Genomic DNA, 26,474 nt, shown 5'->3' with positions numbered 1-26,474 from the left:
GGTCTCGCAAGATACGTGCTGTGCCGACCTATGCGTTTGTACTCTGCAGCCAGCAGGGTCATTTTCCCAGGTGAGCATGCATAAGTCTTTAGCCCTGCTTTGGCAGCGCTGTGGGATGCAATGCTCAAGATGCGTGCTTTATGAATGGCTTGGCTAAGAGAGCTTTGCAATCAATAAGGCTATGGTGCTTTTAGAGTGCTCAGAATGTTTTAAATGCATTGTCTCGGTAATGTTGCTGTCAGTGGAAATTCTTTGGAACTAGATTCCTTCCTAGTAGTTGTTCTTTAATGCTTTTAAACCCACGTTTCCTCCAAGGAACTCTGCCCATACGTCCTTTTTTAACCTTCTGGTCAGTCTCCTTTGATGAAGACCCAGTTGTAAGAGAGTGAATGGACTACCAAGGAAGCCAGTTCACTACTGAGTGAGAGTTTTTGCCCAGGTCTCCTCAGTATTTTGACCACTGAGTTTCCTCACTGCTTCTTTTGTTCCAATTTAGAACTTTCTGACTCATTTCTACTGCAAATTGTTTGCCTGAATTGTGAGGTTGAGCTCTATGTTGTCGTTATGGCTATTTGATCCAATATGTCTCAGTCATAAATAAAGATAAAGTCACGCTCTTTGTGGTAAAGATGATTATCCCTTTTCCCTCAGGGAAGAACCTCTGAGAAGTTGTCCCCTAAGGAAGGCACCCTTTCAGAACACATTTTAAGATGGCTGTGAAGACTCTTCTCGCCTCAGTGGTGAGTAGAAACTTACCCTCAGAAAAAAAGTTGTTCTCCTTTATTTAGATCCTCTCCCCCACCCCTGCAAAAACAGGTGAAACCACCTCTTTCATCTCTTTGGAGAGAAGTGCACCACTTGACATCAACAGCTTCTTAATAAAAGAAGCAATACAGGCAGCCTTTTCAAGATTTTTTATTATTATTTTTATTTTTGACTATGGAAGACCCCCTGAAATAATTTTTCAGGCTTTGAGGAGCCCCAGAAGTGATGTTGGCTGGCCATGCCTCCGTGCAATTCACCTTGGAAATTACATGTCACCGAAAGTGACGTCACCACTCGTATTAACAGGCAGGCTCAAGGAGGACTGAGGGGGAATGGCAGACAGGAGTTGGTTTAAGGCAGGAGTTGGCATGCAGGCTCCTCCTCCTCCCACTCATGATGGGGGGGGTGGAGGGGGAGCAGTGGAAGCGGCCAGTTCCCTAGCTTGTGACTGAGTCCATTAAAGCAGGAGGGGAAAGGTGCGGACTCCGTCCGTGGACTCCTGGGCCCATTCCGCACACATAGGATAATGCACATTTAATGTGCTTTGGCAACTGGATTTTCCAGTGCAGAACAGGAAAATCTACTTCTAAAGTGCACTGAAAGTGCATTATCTATTGTGTGCAGACTGGGCCCTGGTCTAGCTCATTTCTCCACTCCATGGAGCTGAATGGATCAAAGCCTCATGTCTTCCAGAACTGGGCTGTTGGGTTCTCTGTCCACCCACCCTTCTCCTTTAGAAATGCAGTCATTAAACTATCCCTTCTGAATTGAGCTGTTTCCTCTGTGTTTTTGTATGTGTATGCATGCACATGCATCTACAGCATCACACCATGCATTTATTTTATCCTTGCCAGAAGCGCAAATATACAGTTGGGAGGAATGTGAAGCAGACAAATGTTGAGCAGAAGCATTAATACATGTAGTCTCTTGGGGAGCCAAAATCTTGCATGGTGTTACTTGTCATGCATTTGTATAGTCTGTAAGCTTGTGGGCCATTCTTTTCATTCAATTAGCAGAGCAAATAATATTAGATCACATCCACTTGTTCTCCAACGGAGGGCTTATGCTTCACCTCTCATCAGTGGTAGGGACTCTAAGAAACAGAAATGGAGTAATCCCCTACCAGGGGAAGTCCCACAATGGGCCCCCAGAATGGCTACCCACTTCCACCACTACCCAGGATGAAGCAAGGAATAACCCTTCATCCTGTGCAACGTTGGGTGGAAATCAACACCACTGGTGAAGTCGGCTGCTCAAGCTCCAGACAGAGCAGGTACAAGCAGCAGTGGGGGCATGTTCTTTTTATTCCCCCCTTCTGTTATGGGGTAAGGGTGTGGACAATTGGGGGTCCCCCACCATGAGGCCCTGAGGTGACGTTGGCTGGCCACGCCTCCCTGCCACTCACCCCAGAAATGATGTATCATCGAAAGTGACATCACCACCCATGTTAATAGGCAGGTTTGAAGAGGACTGGGGGTGGGTAACTAAGAAATTAGCTTCCACCCATTTGGGAAACCCTTCCAGCGTCATCAAGAAACCCCAGGGTTTCATGAAACCCTTACTGAGAAAGTCTGCTACATAGGGAGGGATGGTGTATAAATCCAATAAATAATAAAAATAATCAATACTGTGTGTGCACTCACACCACACATAATCTCCATACTAGAGCAAGACAACACATATCTTGGATGCAGAACTATTTTTTAAAATTTATTTCTTCTATTTATATACTGTCTTCCCCTTTCGGCTCAAGGAAGTTTACATAGAACTAGTTACCCAAATGCAATAAGTGTGCATATATCACCAACATGTCTATGATGAGCTTCGATTTGCAGCAACAAAGGAAAGGGATGCAGACTGCTCACATCGTGTTCAGCCACAGCGTCACAGTGTGCATTCAGTGTTTTCTTACAAAGACCAGTTCAAGTTCAAACTTTATTACAGTCGTTCAGATCAAGTTATATGAAGTTAATACATAAAAGACCAAAAGAATATGGTCATTTAATATAATACAATTTAAAACAGATTGTAAAATAGAACTTAAAATTATGCTACTTTAGAGCATCGGATTTTTATGGCGGCCGCACAAAACTTAGCCAGCTGAGTTGTCACCTGGGGGGACTCATCACTTAGGAGCCTCTTTGCTCAATCTATATCATGATGTTCTGGCAACTTTTTAAGGAGTGGTTCAAAGACCAATAGTGTCAATCCTGAACAGAGTTATGCTCTTTTAAACTCAATGAATTTAGAAAGGTGAATGTCTGCTTAACATTTGCATTGTGAATCATTCCCCTCTCCCATATTTTAGCTATGAAAACAAGCAGAGATCTAAAGGCACACAGAACTGTAAAAAGTGGACCAGGATTACTATTGGATTACTATTGCTTAAGTAGACTCCCGCTGTTTCACTTGGTGTCAACGAGAACTACATACATTTCTCAGTGGGCTTTCTTAGATTTAAATAGCGGGGGATCTGAAGCTCACCAAGTGGGCACACATGCTGAACTGAGCGAAACTCAAATGGCCTTTTGTGAAGCACACAAAACGCCATTTAAGCCTTTTACTCTAGTGTGCCTGTAGTTGTTGTGTTGCTCTCAGGGTAAATTGTATTTGACAAGGCTGTATCTCAAAGATTAGCAGTGGACAGATTAAGCTGTCCTTGATTTTACTATTTAATCCAGCACGGCTGGTTTGGTATACTGAGGAGAACAAGATAACAGACACAACATGTGACTCCCTCTCCTTTTCTCCGAACTCCATTAATAAGTGTAAAGGCTTGCCAGCTACCAGTATCCTGTAACCAGCAAGGAAGCCAGGAGTACAGAGTTGGCATTGTTGTCCCTTAGGGCTGTTGGATAGTTCTAGCAGGATTTTGGACCTTCTTCCAAGCAGGACTATAGATTATCCAACAACATCATAAAATTCAGCACCCAAGCAAGTGAGCAAATATGCATAATATCTAATTTAAAAAAAGCATATACATTGACTTAGGTGGTAGGCCAGTAACAATGTAATAGTAAAATTAGACACAGTGAAAAAGAATGCTAGTAGAACATACCATATTTAAAACACCATATTTAAAAGCTGGAAAACTGTTAGCTTTGCCAGTACTTTTAAACTGCATCAAAAGCTCTTCGGAATAGCTTACTTTTGCATTAAAAAGGATGGCAGCCCTCCTGACCACTTCTACAAATACAGGGACCATTTCCGCATGGAGGGATAAAATGCTAGTGGCTTCTTGCTTGCAAACAGGGATGGTAAGGGCCATTTCGCACGGCTTCAAAATAGCACAATGGTTGCTAATTGAAAACGCTACTAATTTGGAATAACCCACGACGTCGTAGACAATCTGCAACACTCCTGAAACCGACCCGCAAAAAGCGCTTCGTTGTAGCGCTTTCAGGGGAATCCCAAAAAGTGGATTCACCCTCCGGAAAGCGATACACTCCTGCACCCAATCTGCAACAATAGCGATAAAGACCTGTGCGTTAACATTGTTGCGGTTTCTTCAAAGTCCCTCCTCCTGAGCCTGTCCTCCAAACTTCCGGCGAAGCGATCGCCATTTTTTTTTCCCCGAGCGAGTGGAGATCAATGCACCGGCGAGCCTCCGTTTAGCCAGTGAGGCTTCCCAGGCTGCAGTCCCTCCTCAGAGCTGTTTACAGTCACTAAGCACAAGAAGCCCGCAGAAGCCCGTTTGCTGATGTATTTTCCCTTTATTTTTCACACTGTTTCGGCTGAAAATCGTGCCCGTGAGGGGGGGGGGGAGGGGGGATTTTTTTTCCCCACTCGGAAGCAGCGTGGCCACGATCAAATGACAGCTCAAACAGAGGCTTCCCGGCTTCAGTCCCTCCCCTTTAGTCACTAAGCACACACATTTCACACATTCCATTCAGCCAAAAATCGGGCCCGTGAGAGGGGGGGGATTTTTTTTTTTTCACTCTGAGGCAGCGTGTTAACGATCAAACGACAGCTCAAACACCCCAGGCAGCTGGATGGGTCTCTCCCTTGCAACGAATCTACCCAGATTCGTTACAATTGGTCTGTTTTTTTTTTTTTTTTAAAAACCTTCCTTAAAGGGAAAGGGGCTGTTTGGGAGCATGCTAACGGCTGCCCATTGGCTGCTTGACGGCCAGGGGCGGGACGAGCTTGGCAATAGCGCTTCCTTTCTAGCGATTTCTGCCGAGACCGGAAGCCTGTGGGAAATGCTAAAAAACGCAACTGATTCCACTACAAAGGCAGGTATGCATAACGACGAATTCCACTATTTTAAATGGCGATTTTTCATTCAGTAACCAATTTGCAACAAAGATCCCCGTGCAAAAAGGCCCTAAATCTTGTGTTTGCAGCCCTCCTCTTGGGGAGACCCCTCCTGCCTTTTCCCTCTGCCCCATTATGGCTTTTTGCCTCCTGACCAGGCTGTGCAAGGGAAAACAAGATTAATTTCTCCCTCCACTCCTTGGCTTGTCAATGACAGCAAGCCACCAATCACAGCAGTTCTCTCATGGACTGAAATTTTCTCCCTCCCCCAGCACCAAAATTAATAATTTTTTAAAGGCACATTTAAAAAGGTAATGCCACAACACAGATGCATTTTTAATAGAAATCAACACTGCACTGTTGCTATGGAGAAATGCCAGAACGACACAGCATTACCCCCCTTTTTTTGAATTCATATTCTTTTGCAGTATTTCTGTGTGGATTTCTGGGACCTTGAACATGATAACTGAACATAAGACATATTGTGTAAAAGGTTGGCTGTAAAACTAGGTGCTCAGACACCTGCCCCTTTTCATTCCCTACCTACAGAAAAGAAGAAGAAGAAGAAGAGCTCTATATGCCACTTTTCTGTACCTAAAGGAGTCTCAAAGCGGCTAGTCCAAGGTCACCCAGCTGGCTGCATGTGGGGGAGCGCAGAATAAAATGCAGCTCACCAGATTAGAAGTCCGTGCTCCTAACCACTACACCAAGCTGGGGTTGTGTACTTGATCCCAAAGCCTACCTGATCCCAAAAAGACTGTGGACACCATAAATATTTTATTTCATTTTTGACAATGTAAGTTTGCAGTCACACTGCAACATGGACCATGTTTAAAAATTTTTTTAATTTTTTAAAAAATTACTCAGAGCAAGAAATGGAGAGGGGAACGCAGGTGTGAGGGTAGGACAAAACTTCCATCCTTCCGAGGTCGGTAAAATAAGTACCCAGCTTGCTGGGGGGTAAACGTTAATGGCTGGGGAAGGCACTGGCAAACCACCCTGTATTGAGTCTGCCATGAAAAGGGTCAGGCATGACCCGGTGCTTGCGCAGGGGATGCCTTTACCTTTACCTTTAAGCATTTATTGGGTGATATGACCATATATGGTCATGTTGACATAACTCCCCCCCTCCCAAAATGACCAATGGATGTCCTGGAGGGGGGGAGGAGGGGCTGTGGGTGGACGTGTGCACAGCTATGCTTCTCAACCATATTCTGCACAATCACACTCCTTCTGGGGTTTCTTGAAGCCTGATAAATGATTTAGGGGATTTGAATAGTAAAAAAAAGCTGACTTAGACAGAAGAGACCCTGCTGAGATTAGCAGTTGCTGCAAAGAAATGTGTGCAGTTCTGCAAGTGTTAAAACTGCACATGTATTGCTATGTTAGTCATTGGAAGGCAGCAAGGAGCTAGGCAGGGCACTGAAGGCTAGCCCTAACCACAGGAAATGTCATCATCTTTCCCTGGTATCTAAAATTTGGCAGGGTGTGGTTCCTACATCCTTATAAATATATACTTGCAGCTATAAATTATAGAAATCTATGGCAAATGCACAGCTGCCTAGTCCATGAGTCTAATGGAACAATATCATGCAAGTTTATTTGAAACTGAGCTTCAGGGTTTTTTCACATGAAGATGACCCTCATTGCTGCAATGGAGTGTCCATATACCAGTTGCCCCATACTTATCACCTCTCAGCCCTCTTTCCTCTATTGGAGGGCTTTTTCAAAAGAAACAAAGCCGGGAGTTAATAGATTGCTGTAATGTTATAATCATCTAGCGCCATAGTTGGAGCATTCATTTTAAGGTATGTGACTCTTAGCTTTTTTGTTGCAGAGTTACAAAGAGAAATGTACATTTCTGTTTATAACTCCACAATGAAATGGCTATAGAAGTACTTTTTCTTTTTTTAAAAATGAAACTTGGACAATCGATCGTTATAACGTTAAAATGCTGCAGCAATGTAGCAATTCCTTTCCCCCCAGGCCTTCAAAAGCCCTCTGGGTTGTTTGAAGTGGTTGAATGGCAGATGCGGGCGGCAAAGAAAATAGCATCAGGAGAGGAGTGGATTGGATCTGAAACTGAAAAAAATGCACTTCTCATCTCCCCCCCCCCCCATACCTGAAGGCATGTTGAAAATGATCTTTCCAAAGAGATAGTATTAACCCAGGCTTTGGAAAGTTTGCAGCAAATTGGGAGGGAAAACACAGAAGTGGGACAAACAGAGGTTGGCACCGTATGGATGCCCCCAAGAACACCGCTGCAATAAGGGAGCCAAGGCAGAACAAAACATCACTGTCGAAACTTCCCAGCTTTGCTCACTGGCTTTGATTTCCAGATAACTGTTCACAGAATTGTCCTCCTAGAGCAGTGGTCCCCAACCCCCGATCCGGGGACCGGGACCGGTCCATGGATCAGTTGGTACCGGTACGCGGCTCCTCCTCGTCCTCCTCCCCAGTTGCTGCCTCAGGGGCTGCCCGGCCACTCTGCCACCAGCTCACCTTTGGTGCTCTCCGGTGGCTGCCATGGCTGGGGCTCCCCCTCAGCATGGCACTGCGCAGCTGCTGCTGGCAGCGCCCCCCAGCAGGCGGCAGGAAGTCAGGGGGGCCAGCCGGAAAGCAAGTGGAGCAGGGGCTCAGGCGGCGGCAGCGATGTTCCCCCCCCCCTCCCCCGGGTCTCAGTAAAATTGTCAAGTGTTGACCGGTCCCCGGTGATAAGAAGGTTGGGGACCACTGTCCTAGAGCACAGAAGAGGAAATTGGACACTCAAGACAGTAGTCCCCTATCTTTCCAGAGCTACGAAGCTCATGAATGAGTAACAAACATTGATGTATTGTATATATTGTCTATAATCTTGAAAATATTTCAAGCAGGGTAAACACCATAAACTGGCTCCTCCTTTAATCCTCTTAGGGCCTTCACTGTCTCATTTGCCAGTCCTCTGTGAGGTGGTGTTTTGGCGTTTCTTCAGCACTGAGTCTGAATAGTTACTTGAGCCGATCATATAAAAGCAGGTGGCTTGAAGCTGAACATCTAGGGTTGTGTGCTTTGGCGGCTGAAGCAGCCATTCCAGCCTGAAGCAGCCAGCGCCATTCAGACTGGAATGGCCAAAGCGCACAACCCTATGCTTACTTCCTGAGTGTTTGGTCCTTAGAAAGTACAGTGCATTTCAGTTAGAACAGGGTTTGTCAACCAGCATTTTGTGAAACCCTGTGGTTTCTTAATGGCCCTGAACGGGTGGGAGTTATTTTATATATATATATTTAAAACATTTGTTAAACATTTATTGGGTGATCTGAACGTACATGGTCATGTCAACCCCCAGTTGGCCAATGATGGGCCTGGAGGGGATGGGAAGAGAAGCAGCTCTGGGTGTGGGTGTCCACAGCTATGCTCCCCAAACATATTCTGTATGATTGTGCCACTTCTGGGGATTCTTGAAGCCTGAAGAATGTTTCAGGGGCCTCTTAATGGTAAGAGAAGTTGAGAAAGGCTGAGTTAGAATGTCAGGGCACTCTCTGTTCCCGTTTGGGCACATTGCTCATGAAGTGCCCAGGCCAGTCTGATCCTTTTCAGATCTTGGAAGCTAAGCAGGGTTGGCCCTGGGTAGTATTGGACCAGCAAGGGGAGGCCAGGGTGGCTACACAGAAGCAGCCTATGGCAAACCCCCTTTGAATGCCTCTCGCTTTGAAAACCCTACTGGGTTGCTGTAAGTTGCCTATGACTTGATGACGCCTTACATCACTACTGTTCACACACAAAGGAATTGCCATAGTGCTCAGCAGGCCCTTTTACCTCACTGTCCCAGCCTGGTAATGTGTGTGCCTTTGTTACACCAGACAGTAATGCTTTGCACATTTCACCCAGGCTGCACTCTTAGCTGAACTGAGTTAAAGCTGTTTTTGCACCTGGGCGCACAGAAGTGTTTAACTGCTGCTTTAAGGGAAGCCTCTAGAAGGCCAATGCAAAATAGTAAACAAGGTGAAGTTAAACTTGAGTCAGCGGTTTTGCAGAAGGAGAAGTAGCAGAGTTCCTAGTAAGTTTGAGTCTGCTCTTTGTAGCTCATTTGTCAGCTTTTTAATCAGCTCCCAAGTGGGACTGGCAACTGAATAATTGGGATCCATGTAGGAATGGGGGTAACTTTAATATTACCAGTGGGAACATGAACATCTCTTGCCACAGTGAGATGGGTAGACTTTATATGTACTTTGTTAATGCACCACACCATTGAGAAAATGCTCAAGTTCTTTCTTTGTGGGGAAATTTACCAGGGTGTTCCCTTTCAAGTATCTTTCAAGTATATAGTACCCAATTGAACACTGTGTTAACACTGTGTTGTGGGTTTGTATTAATGAAAGGGCTTTGAACTGTCTAGGCAGAATATATAGCTCTAAGTACTGGCATGGTTAGGATTTAAAGAACAGAAGTCAGATGGGGATTTTCTACTATTGCTTTCATTGTTTGTGAATCTGTAGAAGCAGCAGTTTGCAGTGTAAAATATGCTCAAAATAAATAACATAATCCAGTAAAGCAATTAAAATAAAGGAAAAGGTCAAGGAAGTTGAATCGTTAGTCAGAACATTTTGATTTTGTGTGCTTTAAACTTTCTCTCTGCAACATGCATGGTTGATCTGTGATGACCCTACCTTTCCCCCACGATATCCAGGAGCGGATATAAATTGCTGTATTTTAAGACCCGGCTTTTAAAGCCCCCAGTATAAATGTAGATTTAACTTCCTGCTCCATACTTGCAACCCAGATGTAGCAAAGCAGTTTTTCCTGATTGGCCAGGGCATCAGTTCAAAGACTTCCTGGTTCCCCTTTTTTAAAGTGACTGTGCTCCAGAAGCCCACACTTCTCTCTTAGATTTGCCACTTAGATTTATTTCCCCCTCCTCTGCTGTCTCCAATCCTCTTCCCCCCCCACCTGCACCCTTCAAGAAAAGCAAGAGACTCCTGCTGTGCTTGGCACCCCTCCCCACTCAGAGCTCCCCCAATCAAGTGCAGAATACTTTGTTTCAATTCGGGGGGGGGGGGATAGAAGAAGACCCAAGTTAAAATCGACTTAAATTCAGCAGAATCCAAAACAAAGTGCAGAATCAGCCCCAGCTGCAAAAGCATATTGAAATTGCATTATCCGGTATGCGTGGAATGGTCTCCTGTCCTATCCAGTCTGCATAAGTGTGGTGTACATAAATGTGTGAAAACTCATTATGTGCAAAGTGGAACAGAAAGCAGGATATTGCAAGCTTATAAATCACAGGAAGGCAGTGTTTCAAAATTGCTATTTATACCAGCGATGTTTGCATTGTTTTACAATTTGCAGGGTGGATGGTTTCTAATAGAATATGATCAGAAAGGTTAATAGATCTCTCTCCCTTTAATCAAGCAGACAGTTTCCCTGGGTGCGTTATATTCTAATTATTTTTTTTGAGTGGCGGTACAATGGTATGCAGAAGTAAATCCCATCAAGTTCAACTGGACTAACTCATGGGTAGTAGTAGAACAGTTTGGGTCCCGTGGTACCTTTAAGGCCAACAAAGCCTAATACTGGTTTGAAGCTTTCATGTGCCTGGGAGCATGATCGGTGTGTGGGACACTTCTGTGTAGGTCTCCTTGCTAAAGCCATGGAGCACACTGATGTGGGGGGGGGGGGGCTTCTGGGCAAACCATTGCAGGGGTGGACAAAATAGAGTAGAACCAGCACTAAGAGAAATGGAAGCAACTTCCATTCCACCAGGCAGGTGCCTCATTAATGATGCAGATAAGAACAGAAGTGGCCACTGATCAGACCTTCTGGATCTGACCAGTGGTCCATGTAGCCCAGCATCCTGTCTCTCATTGGCCAACCAGTTCCTTGGGAGGGCCAACAACAGCGAGGCCGAGGACTTCCACTCCTGTTGCCTCCAGCTCCTGGGCTTCAGAGGTCCCGCTCCATCTCTGGCGCTACTCCGCCCGGGTCCGTCCCGCATGGGAAGCGGCTTCTATTATCCACGCGCGAGACGAAGGAGGCTCCGCGCGGCGCTGGAGAGCTTCGAAGAATCCTTCGGGCTCTTTCGCAAAGGGCGGCCGGCCAAGAGCCCTGGCAGGCGCGGGCCGTGTCTGTGTCCGTGCGTGGCGTCTTCGGCGCCGCCCCCGGCCCCTGACGCGCAGCCTCCCCCGTTTTCATGAATGAAACCCAATCGGCCGCGTATAAATGGAAGCGGGGGCCAGCGACGTCACCAGGCGAGAGCGGCGCGTCCGGCGGCTTGGGGGCTTGGCATCGCGCGGCCGGCTCGCCCAGAGTCCCCGGCCGGAGGAGGCGGAGGAGTGGGCTGGCCGCCGAGCGCATCGCCCGCTGCAGCTGCAAGGGAGCGGGGCGAAGGAGGGCAGCGGCCGCGCCATGCCGCCTTTGTGCAAAGTTGGGCTGCGCCCTGCGTAAGGAGCGGCGTTGGCGTTTGCAGGCGTCCGCCCGGCCGTCCCTCCCGGGTAAGGCGCTCCGTCCCTGCCTCCCCCCTTCGTGGCTGCCACTCGGCACGTGAGCCCGGCGGCCTCTCCCCAAATCTCCGGCGGGAGAAAGTTAGCGCAGCGGGCGCCGTTGCCCGCTCCACGCCCCCTTTGCAGAGTGGCCGCGATGCTGCCTCCCGGGCACATGCCTGCCTCGCAGGAGGGAAGGGAAAGGGGATAGGTTGGAGGTTAGAGGTGGGGGGGGGGCGCGTGAAGCGGTTGCGGAGAGAGCTGCGGGTCCCTTTGTCCCCGGGCCGACCGCGTGCGGCGCCGCTGCCTTTCGTGGCCGCCGGGGCGTCTGTTGTGGGTTGCTGTGACAACTGCAAGGGGCTGCCATGCGGGGGCTCGGAGCCACGCAGGGGAGGGAGGGGCGAGGGGAAGGACCGCGCCGAGGCCGTAGCCGCCAAAGTTCAGGGTCGAGGGGAGAGGAGATCCTTCCACGTGCTTTTCATGCATGCACGCGCATCCTGCCGTCTGTCCCAGCTGCGTTCTTGACAGGTGCTCTTGCGGGAATGGGAGAGGCCGGACTGGCGCGGATCCAGCCACACCTCCAGCCAGAAATGCCATTAATTTCATTGGGGGGGGGGTGATGGCTCTTAAAAGTCCTGGACTTCGGCCCACTTGTGCCCCAAGTCTTTATGACCTAGCAAAGCGTTTTTAGTCGTGCCTTTTTGGACTTCTTTCCCCTTTCTGGCTTGCGGTGCCGGACAGGCGGCACTCCTGCGGGAAACCCAACGGGCAAGGCGTGGGCGGCTCGATCAAGCCCTTCTGACCGACTTGGCCGCCGCTGGCCGTCACGCCAGCCATGCGGCCGAAAAGCTGCCTCGGCACATCTGTTCGCGCAGATTTGTGAAGTGCTGCATATGGTCGCGCTGAGAGCCAGGAGCCGGTGCCAGAATCCGCACGGTGACTGACAGTAGCTCAGCCGAGCGTTTTGTTTTCTGTTCCTGGACGTTCTGCTGAACCAGAGCCAAACATGTAGCGCCTAGCAAAGCCATGGGGTGGGAGAAATGCTCGGTAGTGCTGCAGCTATCTCTGTTTTAAAGCAAAGGAGCATTGAAGTAGTGGCTCTGGTTCATTCACCCCGTCCTGTGGGGGCTTGGTCCCTGGCCAAAAGCCATTACGATGTTCTGCTTAATTAATCCCTGCAAAGTCAATAAGATATGCAGGGCTTTATCCTCCAAGCCATCTTTACTCCCTTACCCTTTGCCCCACTTTAAGGAAAGAAGTTTTGCTTAGATTTTACTTTCCATCTCCACTTTTCTTCCCAGTGGGGCTGAACCAGCTAGCAGTTCTTTCTTCCCTCCACCTTTTTCTCTTCCCAACAAGGACCCTGTGAAGTAGCTTGGGCTCAGAGAGGGGGCTGGCCAAGGTCACCCAGCAAGTGTCGGTGGTGGAGTAGGGAGTTTGAAGCTGGATCTCTCAAATCCTAGGTCTGACACTTCACTTGCTACACCACACCGCCTTTTAAAGGTGCAGTCTTGCCAGCTCTGTCTCCTAATGGACGGCCACCCGGACTCCCCCCCCCCCGGAACCATTTGCCAGATGTTTGGAAGTGGTGTCTGAATGGTTCGAGCAGTCTCGCCTGAAATTCAACCCCTCCAAGACGGAGGTCCTGTGGCTGGGAGGCAGGGGGCAAGAGTGGGCAGTGCGTCTACCCTCCCTAGCAGGGGCACAACCATTGTGCCCCAAGCTAGGAACTTGGGTGTGACCATTGACGCCTCCCTGACTATGGAGGCTCAGGTCAAGAGAGTAGCGGGCCAGGCATTTTTCCTCCTTTGCCAGGCTTGGCTACTAGCACCCTACCTGTCCCCTGACCACTTGGCCACAGTGATCCATGCGACAGTCACCTCCAGAATAGATTTCTGTAACTTGCTCTATGCAGGCCTATCCTTGTCCCTGACCCGGAAACTTCAGCTAGTGCAAAATGCAGCTGCTAGGGTCCTCACTGGTACATCTTGGAGCGCCCACATCCAGCCTGTGTTGAGACAGTTGCCAATTGCTGCCTGGATCCGGTTCAAGGTATTGGTTTTAACCTTTAAGGCCATACGCATGTTGGGACCCACATACCTGAGGGACCGCCTGCCGCCTTATGCCCCCCCGCAGGGCCTTACGCGAAATGAATCATAGAATCATAGAGTTGGAAGGGGCCATACAGGCCATCTAGTCCAACCCCCTGCTCAACGCAGGATTAGCCCTAAGCATCCTAAAACATCCAAGAAAAGTGTGTATCCAACCTTTGCTTGAGGACTGCCAGTGAGGGGGAGCTCACCACCTCCTTAGGCAGCCTATTCCACTGCTGAACTACTCTGACTGTGAAAAATGGGATTATTTTCTTTTCTGCCGCTATGTTGGTATTTATTAAATGTTTTTAATTGGGATTTTAATAGGATTGAGCCTATTGTGACCCGCCTCGAGCCTAAAGGGACAGGAGGGAAATAAATCTAATAATAATAATAAGGGGAGGAAAAAACCCAGTTTGTTGTAATAACTCAGATTACGTGTTGCATTTTTTTGAGCCAAAGTACTGTAATACTCCATATAAATTGTACTTCCTATCCAGTGTTGTCTTATATACATTCTTAGTATAAAGTTGGCTTGGGGGGCCTGTGCACATCTAATACTTTAAGATAACGAGGACTCATGGAACCTGAAATTAATGTTTGTTTGTTTATTTATTTATTTATTTATTTGATTTCTTGCTGTCCTTGCCTGAGTCTCTCTTCCCCGGCCCCCCAATACTTGGAAATTATTTGAATATGTGTTTTCAGGTTATGGAAAATATCCATAAATAACACAAAGGGGAATTAGAAACCTAGATCAGCTCAAGGTGAATAGTTTTCCTCACCTTCAAAGATGTTACGAGGCCGCTATTGCAATAATTTGGCTCATGTCTCTATGATTAGGGCTTAAATTTGTGTACAGATATGCTTGCGTTGTGCTCATTTATCGCATGAAAGTACAGGCCGGCAACAACCTGTTTGGCACATCTTCCTAAAGTTAATGCTTTCCCCCCTGCAATAATTAACTGTTCTGTCCTATTATTTATTTATTGCTTATTTATTTAGATTTTTATACCGCCCTTCCCAACGCTCTGGGCGTTTTACATAAAACATTTTGGAACATTTACATAGAACACTATCAAAATCAATATAACAGTATAACAATAACAACAATGCACCAACTAGAACGATTAGAACAACACTTCAACAATAACTTTGACACTTCCTCAGCAGGTCCGATCTCTCAGTCTGGGGGAGGGAACCTATAGATGTTATGGGTCAGTTGGCCCCACCAAATGCCTGGTGGAAGAGCTCCTTTTTGCAGGCCCTGTGGAACTGTGGAAGTTCTGGCAGGGCCCTGATCTTTTTGGAGAGCTCATTCCACCAGGTTGGGGCCAGGACTGAAAAGGCCCTGGCCCTTGTTGAGGTCCGACGTGCTTCCTTAGGGCCAGGGATTCGTAGCCAGTTGGAGGTCACTCCAACTGTCCATTGATATTAAGTGACCATTGTAAATTTGAGAAACCCAGCTTTCAAAATTTCTACCCTTCCCTGCACATCACATAGAAAGCACCATTTGAGTATACAGATCAGAAATTTCTGTCGGAATAAAAATTAGAGTAAACAGATTTCAAAGACATAATTGGCTAAAATGATAGAATCAATACAGAGAATATCAAGGAAAGTGATAAGTATACAGCAAGTTGTCCCTAACACTTATCCTGGCACAATTTGATGGTACCTTGCAAAAATTTGAATAATCCTGAAATAAAAGAAGTATTCATAATTTATTATTCAAAAGGAAGGAAACCTTAAGAATTACCAGGAATCCCCCAGTACACAAATTGTTGAGTCATCAAGATGGAAGCTTGGAGTGTAGAACAAAAAGGGGAAGGGCCAAGTTGATCGCATGCATGACATCTGTTGTCACTATTGTGATTCCAAAACTAGCTTTACCAAGAGTATACAGGTGGAAGAACTGCATGATGCGCAGAAGTGAAGTCACAAAACCCTGCTTGAGAAAGCCTGATCGATATCTTGACATTTCCAGCATTTTCCTTTGTGGTGTTATTTACTTCCTCAATATCCTTTGAAGTAATATACCATCTGGAAAACATATGATACTAATTTTCTCTTAACGCCTGATTGGCAGTAAACTTATTTTCCCCCATTAACCATTGGTGCATAGGTATTTAATCTCTAAAATTCTGCATCCATTTAATCCTACATTTTTTTCATTTGTTCTTCTGTTTCTAACTGAAATAATGTATATATCCATCCATTGTAGTAAATGTTTTGTTTTGTTTTGTCATCAGGTATTCAAACAGTCATCTCTCTTAAAGTTCTGGCAGGGCCTTACCCGAGCCTCCGGGTAGGGCGGTATATAAATATAAATAAATAAAGTTCCACCTTCTGTGTTGATGATATTATTTAGTCTTGAAACTGAGTGGTAAAAGTTCATCTGTGATTAATATGACTCCATTCTTGTGTTATAATTGTTTCAGTTTATTTCTTTCTCAATAAATATGTAAACCTCCATCTAAATAATCTGATTTAAGTTTTACTGTTATTCGTGTTGAACCAAACCCACCACTTGATAATATAATTTCATACTCTGAATGCTTTTTTTCATCTTGGAGTATTCTTGGTTTCTTGCCATTCCAAATACATTTATTTTCCTGCCTTTGCCACTCTGTCAATATTCTTCTTTCTATATGTTTAGATAGAATTTGGAATTAAAACATTAATTTTGGCAATACATCCATTTTTATTTTTATTTTTTCCCATCTGGATAAGTCTGCTTATATCAGTTTCCAGATCTGATAATTTGAAAAGATTACAGTTTTGTGCAGTCACATTTATCTCCAGAAATTTAATTGTTATTTGGATAAATAAGAGAGGCGATAGGGAATGGCCCTGGTGTGTTCCTTTCTTTATCAAAATTGTTATTCATTTATTAAAATCTTTGCTTGTTGGTTTGAGTATATACCTTGCATCCAGGTACAGAATTCCTTGCTGGAATCCATATTCTGTACATTCAGCAGGAAAGACCATGTTAAATTATCCTATGCTTTCTCTGCATCCAAAAATAGAAATTCTGCTTTCTTTTTTTTCTTGTTCCAAAACTGTTATAACTTTTGTTATAAAATTGTATGTTATTATTGATGTGTCTCTTTAGGACACAGCCTGTTTGATCAACGTGTATTAAATTTGATTTTCAATATGTTGATTCCTCTATGGTTTCTGTCAAGGAAAAAATAGTCCAAAATCCAGAGTCTTCTCATTTTTATATAATGGAAGTTACCAGAGATAATACTTTATTAGATAATATATTAGCGGTCTGTTGAATCTGCCAAGCTATGCATTTCTTGCTGAAGGGCTGACCCCAGAGCTGAAGTGCTGATCCCTACAAATAAATAACCAGGCAAAAGGGAAGGGGGAAGAGCTACTAATTGTTGGCCCACAGTGAAAATAAAATGTGTGCAGTGAGGAAAAAATTATCCGTTAAGTCTTCTGTAAATTATAATTCAATAGTGGATCTTTAAAAATGAGCCAAAAGATGACAGATTTATTAAAAATGTGGGGGGGGGAATATATAAGTAAAATGTGTGGCTGGTTGACCTTTGCAGGCAATTACGCTTCCTTATTATGAAGGTAATTACAAAGGTAGCCCACCAAGCATGACTGAGACCTGGGTGTGGGAGTGTGAAATGGTGGCCCTGAAGGAACTAGCCCTATTTCAGTTCTCGGTCCTTCACCATTCTCAGCTCCATGGTAGGGGGGGAGGGGTAGCTAACCTTGTCCAGGAGTTAGCTTTCTCCTGCCAGGCTCTCCCAGCACCAGTGATCTCTGGAGTGGAGTGTGTTGGCATCGGTCGAGAGCTTGACCATCTGTTTGGTGTACCGGCTGCCCAGTGCCCCACCAGATGCCCTGTCGAGCCTGCTGGAGGCAGTACATTGCAGTTCTTCAGGCTTACAGTTCTGAGGAACTGCATGTCCATGTGGACGTGTCACCCCCAGGTCATGGCATGGACCTGGTGTCAACCATATTGATGCTAGGACTCTCGTAGTTTGTTACCAGTCCCACCCCCTCAGGCTGGCCACACTCTCAATCTGATTTGACTTCTGTAACTCGATCTACACAGGCCTTTTCTTGTCCTTGACCCGAAAATTGCAGCTTGTGCAACATGCAGCTGCTAGGGTCCTCACAGGAACACCTTGGAGGGTCCATATCCTGCCTGCACTGAGACACTTGCATTGGTTCCTAGTTGTAGCCCAGATCAAGTTCAAGGTCTTGGTTCTTAGCTTTAAAGCCATTTGCGGTCTGAGACCCATGTATCTGAGGGACCGCCTATTGCCTTATGCCCCCGCAGAGCCTTGTGCTCTGTGGGTACTAGCCTGTTGGTGGTGCCTGGCCCCTTGGGAGGTTTGCCTGGCCTTGATCCAGGCCAGGGCCTTTTTTGGTCCTGGATCTGACCTGGTGGAATGAGCTCCCAGAAGAACTGAGGGCCCCTGCAAGAGCTCTTAGAGTTCCGCAGAGCTTGTAAGATGGAGCTCTTCTGCTAGGTCTTTGGTTGAGGCTGGGGTGTGGAAGATCAGAGGGGCCCCTCCAGGCCAGACTAGCTTATTTATTTATCTACCTGGATTGTCAGCACCTCCTTAGTTCTCCCCATTTGGGTGTGGGGATTTTGCCACTGGGTTGTTATTAATCTTTTTAGTTTTTGAGCTTATCGTATGTAACCCACCATGAGACACCTTTGCTGATTGTGGCAGGCAATAAATCTAATTATTATCCTGTGCTATCCTGTGCTGACTTTGGAGTTATCAGAAGTCAAGTGGAGTCTGAGAAAATCAGATCTCTCCCCATGGATTCACCTATTTGTTGTATGCCCCTTATAGGCAAGGTGTGAGGATAGAGGAATAAATTATCCTTATCCTGGCTTAAATACAACTACAGTGAGATAAGCCTGGAGCTTTGGAAATGCTTCTGTTCAGGTCACCATTTCCCCAGAAGTCTCTGGTTGCTTTTCTTAGGAACTGGAGGAGAGGCTTGAGTTTTGAATAGGTATCTTTTCCCGATACTGTCAAAACGACCTCTGCATGCATACCTTTCTTAGCAAGTGGCTAAAATGGAACAAGAGGAGGGTGCATGCATATCAGAGCATTGGCCCAGCACTGAAGAGGCACCATCTGCACAAACCCTAAGCAAACAATTGGCAACCTTATGCTCTCTTGCCTTCAGTTTGTTCTATCTGCTAGCATATTTGTATCAGCAAGCTGTCACTGACCTCAGTGGTGATATGGGCCCTTTAAGAATGTTTATGTTGGACAACTGAGTTGATTCATATGGGGAAAAGTTTTCTACAGTACTGGTCACAGATGTTCTGAAAGTGAGAGAGAAAGAGGAAGAGCAGCCAGCATGTAAGGTGAATTATGAAAGATCTTTGGGTGGTGGGGGTGGAATGTGTAGCTGTAGAGAATCCAAAAACTCAATAGGACCGTATTTCCCTTTGCACACACTATGTATTCTGAAATGTAAAGGCCTTCATTCCTGCATGAGTACAATTCCCCCAAGGGTTTTTCCTTCCTGGTTGGGTCTTCCGTTGTACCATATCCTAAGGTAACCTAAGGTACTTACACCAGTGCTTGCCTTTTGACAACTAGCAGCTCTCCCTAACAAAGCGGGCAGAAATCTCCAGCTCTGTCCTGCATGCCAGGTGTGGTAGAAAATCATAGAATCATAGAATAGAGTTGGAAGGGACCTCATGGGTCATCTAGTCTAACCCCCTGCACTATGCAGGACACTCACAACCCTATCTCTCATCCACTGTAACCTGCCACCCCCTTTAAGCTTCACAGAATCAACCTCTCCATCAGATGGCTATCCAGCCTCTGTTTAAAAATTTCCAAAGATGGAGAACCCACCACTTCCCTAGGAAGCCTGTTCCACTGAGAAACCGCTCTGTCAGGAACTTCTTCCGGATGTTGAGACGGAATTTCTTTTGAATTAATTTCATCCCATTGGTTCTGGTCCGTCCCTCCGGGGCAAGAGAGAACAACTCTGCTCTATACTCTATATGGCAGCTTTTTAAATACTTGAAGATGTTTATCAGATCCCCTCTCAGTCAGCTCCTCTCTAGGCTAAACAGACCAAGCTTTCCCAACCTTTCTTCATATGTCTTGGTCTCCAAACCCCTCACCATCTTTGTTCCATCCTCTGGACACGCTCCAGTTTGTCTACATCCCTCTTCAATTGGTGTGCCCAAAACTGAACATGGTACTCCAAGTGAGGCCGAACCGGAGCAGAGTAAAGTGGTACCATCACCTCCCGTGATCCCAAGTAACACCTCGGATTGAAAAGGACATGTAGAAGGGACTTGGGGACTTCCCCTTTTTTCATGGTTCAAGGGGGGAAGCAGTTGTAATAGCATGCCACGCTGTGCTGTTACTGTGGGATGAATTGTCAAATAGCACAAACCAACTCACAAGATCTGCGGCCCAAAACAATTCCTGGCAGGTTTATTATTTTTTTATTTAATTTGATTTTTAGGCCACCACTCCTAGCCAGCTAGCTCACAGCATTCATTAAAATGCAACATCGGTTCAATAAAACATTCTATTAAAACCACCCTCCCTACTGACCCTCCAATCCCACCCCCCTCCCAGCCACCCTTCAATCCCACCCACCCCTCCCAAGCTGCCAATTATCTGCTCAATGTATCCAGGGTGATGTAAAAACAGTATGGCAGCAGAGGAGGGGCTAGATCTTCCTCAACTTGGCCTCAACCAAATGCCTTGTAGAAGAGCTCCGTCTTACAGGCCCTGTGGAGCTGAGTTAGTTCCATCAGGGCCCTGAGCTCTTCCGGGAGCTCGTTCCACAAGGCAGGGACCAGGTTGAGGTCAGGTGCACCTCATGAGGACCAAGGATCTGCAACCTATGCATACCCACAGAACGCAAGGCATAGGGGGTTAAATGGTTGCTCAAATACATTGGGCCCAGACTACGAGTGGCCTTGAAGGTCAAAACTGAAACCTTGAATTTTATCCAGTATTTAAGTGGTAACCAGTGCAGCTGCCTCTCCCTAGCTTCTGCATTTTGCACCAGTTGCAATTTCCGGGTCAAGGACAAGCGAATTACAAAAATCTATTCTAGAGATGACTGTCATGTGGATCACTGTGGCAAAGTGACCTGGGACAGATAGGGTACTAATAGCCATGCCTGGTGCGAATGGAAATATGCCAGCTGGGCTACGCTGGTGACCTGAGCCTCCATTGACAAGGAGGCATCCAGAATCACCCCCAAATTCCTGGCTGGGTGCCAGGCCTTCAGTTGTACTCTGTCCAGAGTGGGTAATGTGCTTCTTGCAACCTAGCAGGGTTATTCTTTATCTTCATTTTACTCTTGGTAGAGAAGAGTGGCATTTAAGAACCAACTCTTCTTTTCTTCCTTCTAAGCATAGTATGCTTTTCCCTGTTGGGTTTATGGACTACTCCTGGGTAGGGTTGTGCGCGGCGGCGTCTGAATCGGCCGTTCCAGGCCATCGCAGCCAGCGCTGCACCGCAGGGGGGAGGGGAGTGTGTGCAGCTGCATCCCCTCCCCCGTTGGCACAGCGCTGGCCTGGAATGGCTGATTCGGACACCACCATGCACAACTATATTCCTGGGTTGTTGGTATCAGCTTGTCCCTAAGACTTTCTCATGCTGTTTTCCACACTCAGAGCCCCTGTTGAGTCTGCGGGGGGATGTCTTCCGGTGTCTTTTCTGTGTTTTTTGAGGGATGATACACAGCTCAAGATGCTTTGGAGGGTTTCTGCATAGTCCAGCTCCAAGGGTCTGCCAGTTTGGGACAAAAGGTGGACTTCAAAAGCCCTTTGTGAAACTAGATGGCAGAATTGTTGTTAGTTCCGAAGTCGAGTCGTGTCTGACCCATCGTGACCCCATGGACAATGATTCTCCAGGCCTTCCTGTCCTCTACCATTCCATGGAGTCCATGGAGAAGGAAATGGCAAACCACTCCAATATCTTTGCCATGAAAACTCTAAGGACAGATGGCAGAATATCAGCATATAATGGCTAGCTCCTTGCTTTCTTCTCTAGTCTTCGGACTTCCACTGAAGTCCACGGCTTCCATGTTTCAGGAGATACGCAGGCAAATGCCTGTGACATCTCAGTCTAAAGATCTTGATTTCAAACTTGTTTGACTGTATTATCTGCTAGAATGCAGTGGAATAACTTATATCCTTTAATTTCAATCATATTTTTTTGCCCATAACTCAGTTCTGTGAAAGTGGACACACAAGAAATCGACAAGCATATATCAAGGGAAAAGCCTCCCCCCCCCCGCCAAAAAAAAAAAACACAACATTTTTCAAAGCATAAACAGAATCAGTTTCTGGACCAATGTAGTCAGTCCCGGAAAATGAAATGGAACACAAGAAGGAAATCAATCCCAGTAATGTATACAGTTATCACATAGTGCATGGATTTTCAGGACTTCAGTCTTCTGATAATTGTACTTGTATATAGTAATGAATCCTTTACAATCTCTATTATTGTTGTTGTTATTTTCCATTACAGTCTTCTTATCCTCCTTCCTGCCCCCAAAATCCTTTCTCTGGAATGAACTGGGAAAGTTACAGTTTTTGTAGTCTGGGCTCTGGAAGAATAACCTTATTCTTTCTGACTGTGACACCGTATCTTTCTGCTTGGTAATCTTTTTAAAAGCCTGGTTGTTTGATCACATCTATGCCAGTTATTCAGCAAAGCAATCTGTCTTTGGCTGCCTGTAACTATCTGTCCCAAATTGTGCATCCTACTTTCTTCTCTTCTCTTCCCCCTCCCCACCACATATGCCCTCCAACCAACTGTATGATATTTGTGTCCTTTGGGTGGCAGCGGAGGGGAAGGGATGGTTCTTGAAACTTTATTTCCCCCCATTCTTTGGGATATATCCAACCTTGCAGCATAAAGCAGCATAAAAGTGTGCTGCTTTTATTCCCAGGAGAAGAACATGGGAATCAGAGTGGCACCTCATGATGTGTCATGGTTCAGTGTTCACTTCCTCCCTCACCCTGGGAAATCCTTCCTAACCAGCATTGTTCCTGTGTACCCAATCTCTAGCCATTGCGTGCCTTTGTGTAGTTCTGTGATTTTTTTTGTGCCAACACGTTTTAAAAATTAAGCAATGCAGTGATTTTAAGTGGCAGGTTATTGCTTACTCCTCTCCCTCCCCCCCACATTGGAAAATCTACTACCATCAACCCCCCACGCTGCTTTGGGCCCACAAGGGAAAACGTAGGGCTGCACATAAATTGCTCATGCCAGTTACCATGCTGTGGAAGACCCCTGCTTTCCATGTATAAGGTCACAGCAGCACCAGTTTAAAAGAACATGGCAGCTGGTGAAGGGAAAGACTTCAGTCTGAGACCCAGGGAGAGTCACGGTTAGTGGATCAGTCAGTACCGGGCCGCGACTCCTCCTCGTCCTCCTCCCCGGCTGCTGCCTCGGGGACTGCCTTGCCACTCTGCCGCCGGCTCACCTTTGTTGCTCTTCGGCGGCCACCATAGCTGGAGCTCCCCCTTGGTGTGGCACTGCGCAACTGCTGCTGGCAGCGCCCCCCAGTGGCGGCGGGAAGTCAGGGGCGTCGGCAGGAAAGCAAGCGGAGCGGGGGCTCAGGCGGCGACAGCCCTCAACAAAAGACTACCCCCCCCGGGCCTCAGTAAAATTGTCAACTGTTGACCGGTCCCCGGTGATAAAAAGGGTGGGGACCACTGGTCTAGATTACACGGATCTTGATGGACCAAGGGGCTAAGTATGAGGCAGCTTCACATGTGACCTATAAATCATTGCTTCAGTGGCTACATTATATTTCAGAAATGACAGGAGGTTGATAGAGCTACAAAAAATGAGCAGTTTGTGCCATGACACTTTTTTTTCTCAGAAGCTATTCTGGCTCCATAAGCTTCCTTTCTGCTTTTTGGAGCCTAGTAGAGTGTTACGAGCGTTGGGAAAACAAGATGAAAAATCTCCATGGCGGCAGGGGGACACATGTATGCAAAATGACAAACCTAGGATGATTAGCACGGGGACCGCAGTGAAATGAAATCTGGCGACTGCTGGCCTGACCAGGCCTGTTTCAAATAACATCACTTGTCAGAGTTCTGCTGCATCCCATCACGGTCTAGTTTTCTCCTGCTTCATTTTGCTGACAACTTGTTACTGATGTTTGTGCACACACACTCCCCAAATGCAAGTAACAGCCTGTTACGGCTTCCTCTGTTTAGTACATATATTTTTTTATCAGTGTCGGAGCTGATTACACAACAAATTAATCTGATGGCTGAACTAACAACAGCCGTGACTGTTGAGATCCTTGATGAGATGTTGTCAGTTGTTTAGGTTTTCCTGTGTGCACACTCTCGGCCACTTTTCTCCTTTTTGTTGCCTCCATTCCTCTACCACTTCATACTGCAGAATCTGCCAGATGTGTGTTGTAATGCAGGGCTGCAGTTCATGGTATTCTAGTCCTTAAAGCTTAATTAATTAATCGGGTAGCTTAAAAAAAATTATCCCTGGGAATAAAGTTTCACTTTTTTCCTGTGAAAGTATAGCATGGCTCTTTTGTAGTTAGGATAAACCTAACAGGGTGGACATATGAACCCACTGGTCCATCGAGGTCAGAATTTTCCCAGTCCCTAAGACCTTGCAGGCCACTAAATCACTAAAGAGCTGCCATAGGAAGTGGAATCAAGTAGAACATGCCATGGAGCAAAGTCATATATAGTAAGTCTTTGACAGTTCAGGGAGAATCTCTGTTTTTCAGGATGCCTTTAAATCTACACAGCCAATCAGAAAGCCTCTTGATCAAACACCTTACCTAGACCCACCCATTTGGTAGGCACCAAGGGCAACCACAAGTAACATGCTGAGGATCCTTGGCCTGTTTTGATGGGTAACAGCTGTCCAAGGTCTCAGGAAGAGTTCTTTTAAATTACCTACTATCTTATTTTTTAAGTGAAGATGCTAGGGATCTCCTGCATGCAAAGCAGATGCTGTACCTCTAAGCCACAGCTTCTTCCTTGTATAGGACTGTGCCCTAGTGTGGTTTTCAGATGGATCTACTTCCTACAAGTGTAGATCAGTGTGGCAGGGTAATGATGCTGTTCTATACTGGACTGGCAGCAAAATATACTATTGCAGGGGTAATAAAATTGCGGCCCTCCAGATGTCCATGGACTACAATTCCCATGAGGCTCTGCCAGCAGTTTAACTACCCCTGTCGATTGGGCACCCTGTAATTTCTCCTTCAGTATGCATGCAGTTGTATAGGCGGTACTTAGTTCCCGCACCGTGGCTCAGGACTCATATCAATTTAGGCACCAGCAGAATTCATATTGCTGTACAGTCCATCATCCTTATCCATTGTTGTTCCTCTATATATTTCTGAAACAGCCTAGGGGGTGGGACGTGTCCGGCTGTCCAAGTTAGAATAGGGTCAATTTGGGGTGCAGCCAGATTTGCCCTGATTGGCCCTGCCCCTGCAGCTCCCGCCCTCCGTCCCTGGACTCTAGCCTCTTTGCTCTCTAATGAGGACCTCTTGACCTGCTAGGCGGGGTCTGCTGACGAGGGCCTCCCAGCCTGCTGACTGCCTGCTAAGGAGCTCTGTCTCGGCCCTGATAATGAGCTGCCCAGCCCCCACCTGCCCCACTTGATCTGGCTGGGAGCTGCGGCCCAAAGCCAACTTAAGCTGCCTGGCCAGGGGTCAGGGGAGGGGGCCCTTTCAAGGCCCGTTATTAGGAACGGGTTTTGAAGCTAGTCATTAAAACAGCATGGCAGCAGAGGAGGGGCTAGATCTTCCTCGTGTCGGCAGCAATGCAGCAAATGGCGGCAGTCATGCGAAGGCAGCTGACATTGGAGGGGGGCAGATCGGGAAGCGCTTTGCGCCTCCTGATTCGTCAGTCCGGTGGCAAGGGACCAATTGTGAGCCGCCATCGGACTGACGCTTTGCGCCTGCCGATTAGGCCCTCCAATTGTCAGTCCGGGGGAAGGGGCCTATTGGCACCCTTCCTCATCCCGGACAGGGCCCACCCTTGGGGCCCTTACTGCTTTATTTTATCCGCTCTGCTAGTAGTGGTTAAAGATTAGGGAATGAATATTGGGCAACAGAGTAAAATATTACCAGAATGCTTTTAATGCACGTTCGATAGTTACAGCGGGTGGGCAAAAAAAGGCAGTGATTATATGGTACGTGGCGAAATTGCTTGCCTCTCTAATTATACCTGTTCCTTAATTCTACAATTGCCTTTTCTATGTAGGAAAATAAAGTGCAAGAATAAAAGGTTTAATTGTGTTTTGACAGTCACTGAACATTTCCAGGAAAGCTTCTATTTAAACAAATCTCCGAATCAGCTTTCTAGAAAAGTTGGTGGTGGGTTTGAATTGTATTTCTCTCTCCCTCTCTCTCTCTCTCTCTTTATTCCTTCAAATTTTGATATTTTCCAACAGACAATTGTAATCTTCAGAAAACAAAAAAGAGCAGCTATTTCACAATGTAAAGGAGTTTGCATGTTACCTCAGCCTCTCCTCCCACTGTACACTAGTCATCTCTTTGAGCATCAGATTTTATGCCGTTGAACAAGAAACAGGCCCCTAGACAACAAACATTTAACTTCTGCAATCTTTGTAATGGTTTATTCCAGAACAGGTAGCTACAGGATGAGGAGGAGTTTTTGCTGCTTCAGATTGGCTCTAGTCATGAGCAGGCCTTAAGTCCAATTTTATTGAGGGGCGTGTAGTCCCAGGGAAGTATTCTTAGGATTATAGCCACCCCCACAAATGCATACACCAAACTTTGGCTCTCCAGATGTCCATGGACTACATGCTGGCAGGGGCTCATGGTAAGTATAGTCCGTAGACATCTGGAAAGCCACATTTGGCCGCCCCTCACATACACCCTTCCAATCACTATG

The 26,474-nt window shown here is 46.4% G+C and overlaps 1 protein-coding gene across 4 annotated transcripts in view; it reads left to right on the top strand.

The window, feature by feature from the left end:
* The window catches only part of RHOBTB1 (Rho related BTB domain containing 1), an 80,880-nt gene that overhangs the window by 11,035 nt on the left and 43,371 nt on the right, over positions 1-26,474 (top strand). For 2 of the 4 annotated variants that reach the window (XM_077350710.1, XM_077350712.1), the window contains one exon: positions 652-740. The exons of 1 other annotated variant lie outside the window; for it this stretch is intronic. The gene's annotated coding sequence lies outside the window, so the exon portion shown is untranslated. Of the gene's footprint in view, positions 1-651; positions 741-11,196; positions 11,490-26,474 lie in introns of those variants that run through there. One more of the 4 variants, XM_077350714.1, reaches the window with a different exon arrangement.

This window comes from Paroedura picta, chromosome 8, assembly GCF_049243985.1.
Source record: "Paroedura picta isolate Pp20150507F chromosome 8, Ppicta_v3.0, whole genome shotgun sequence".
Lineage (NCBI taxonomy): Eukaryota > Metazoa > Chordata > Lepidosauria > Squamata > Gekkonidae > Paroedura > Paroedura picta.
Note: the sequence above shows the minus strand (reverse complement) of the source record. Positions and strands in the feature narration are given on the sequence as shown.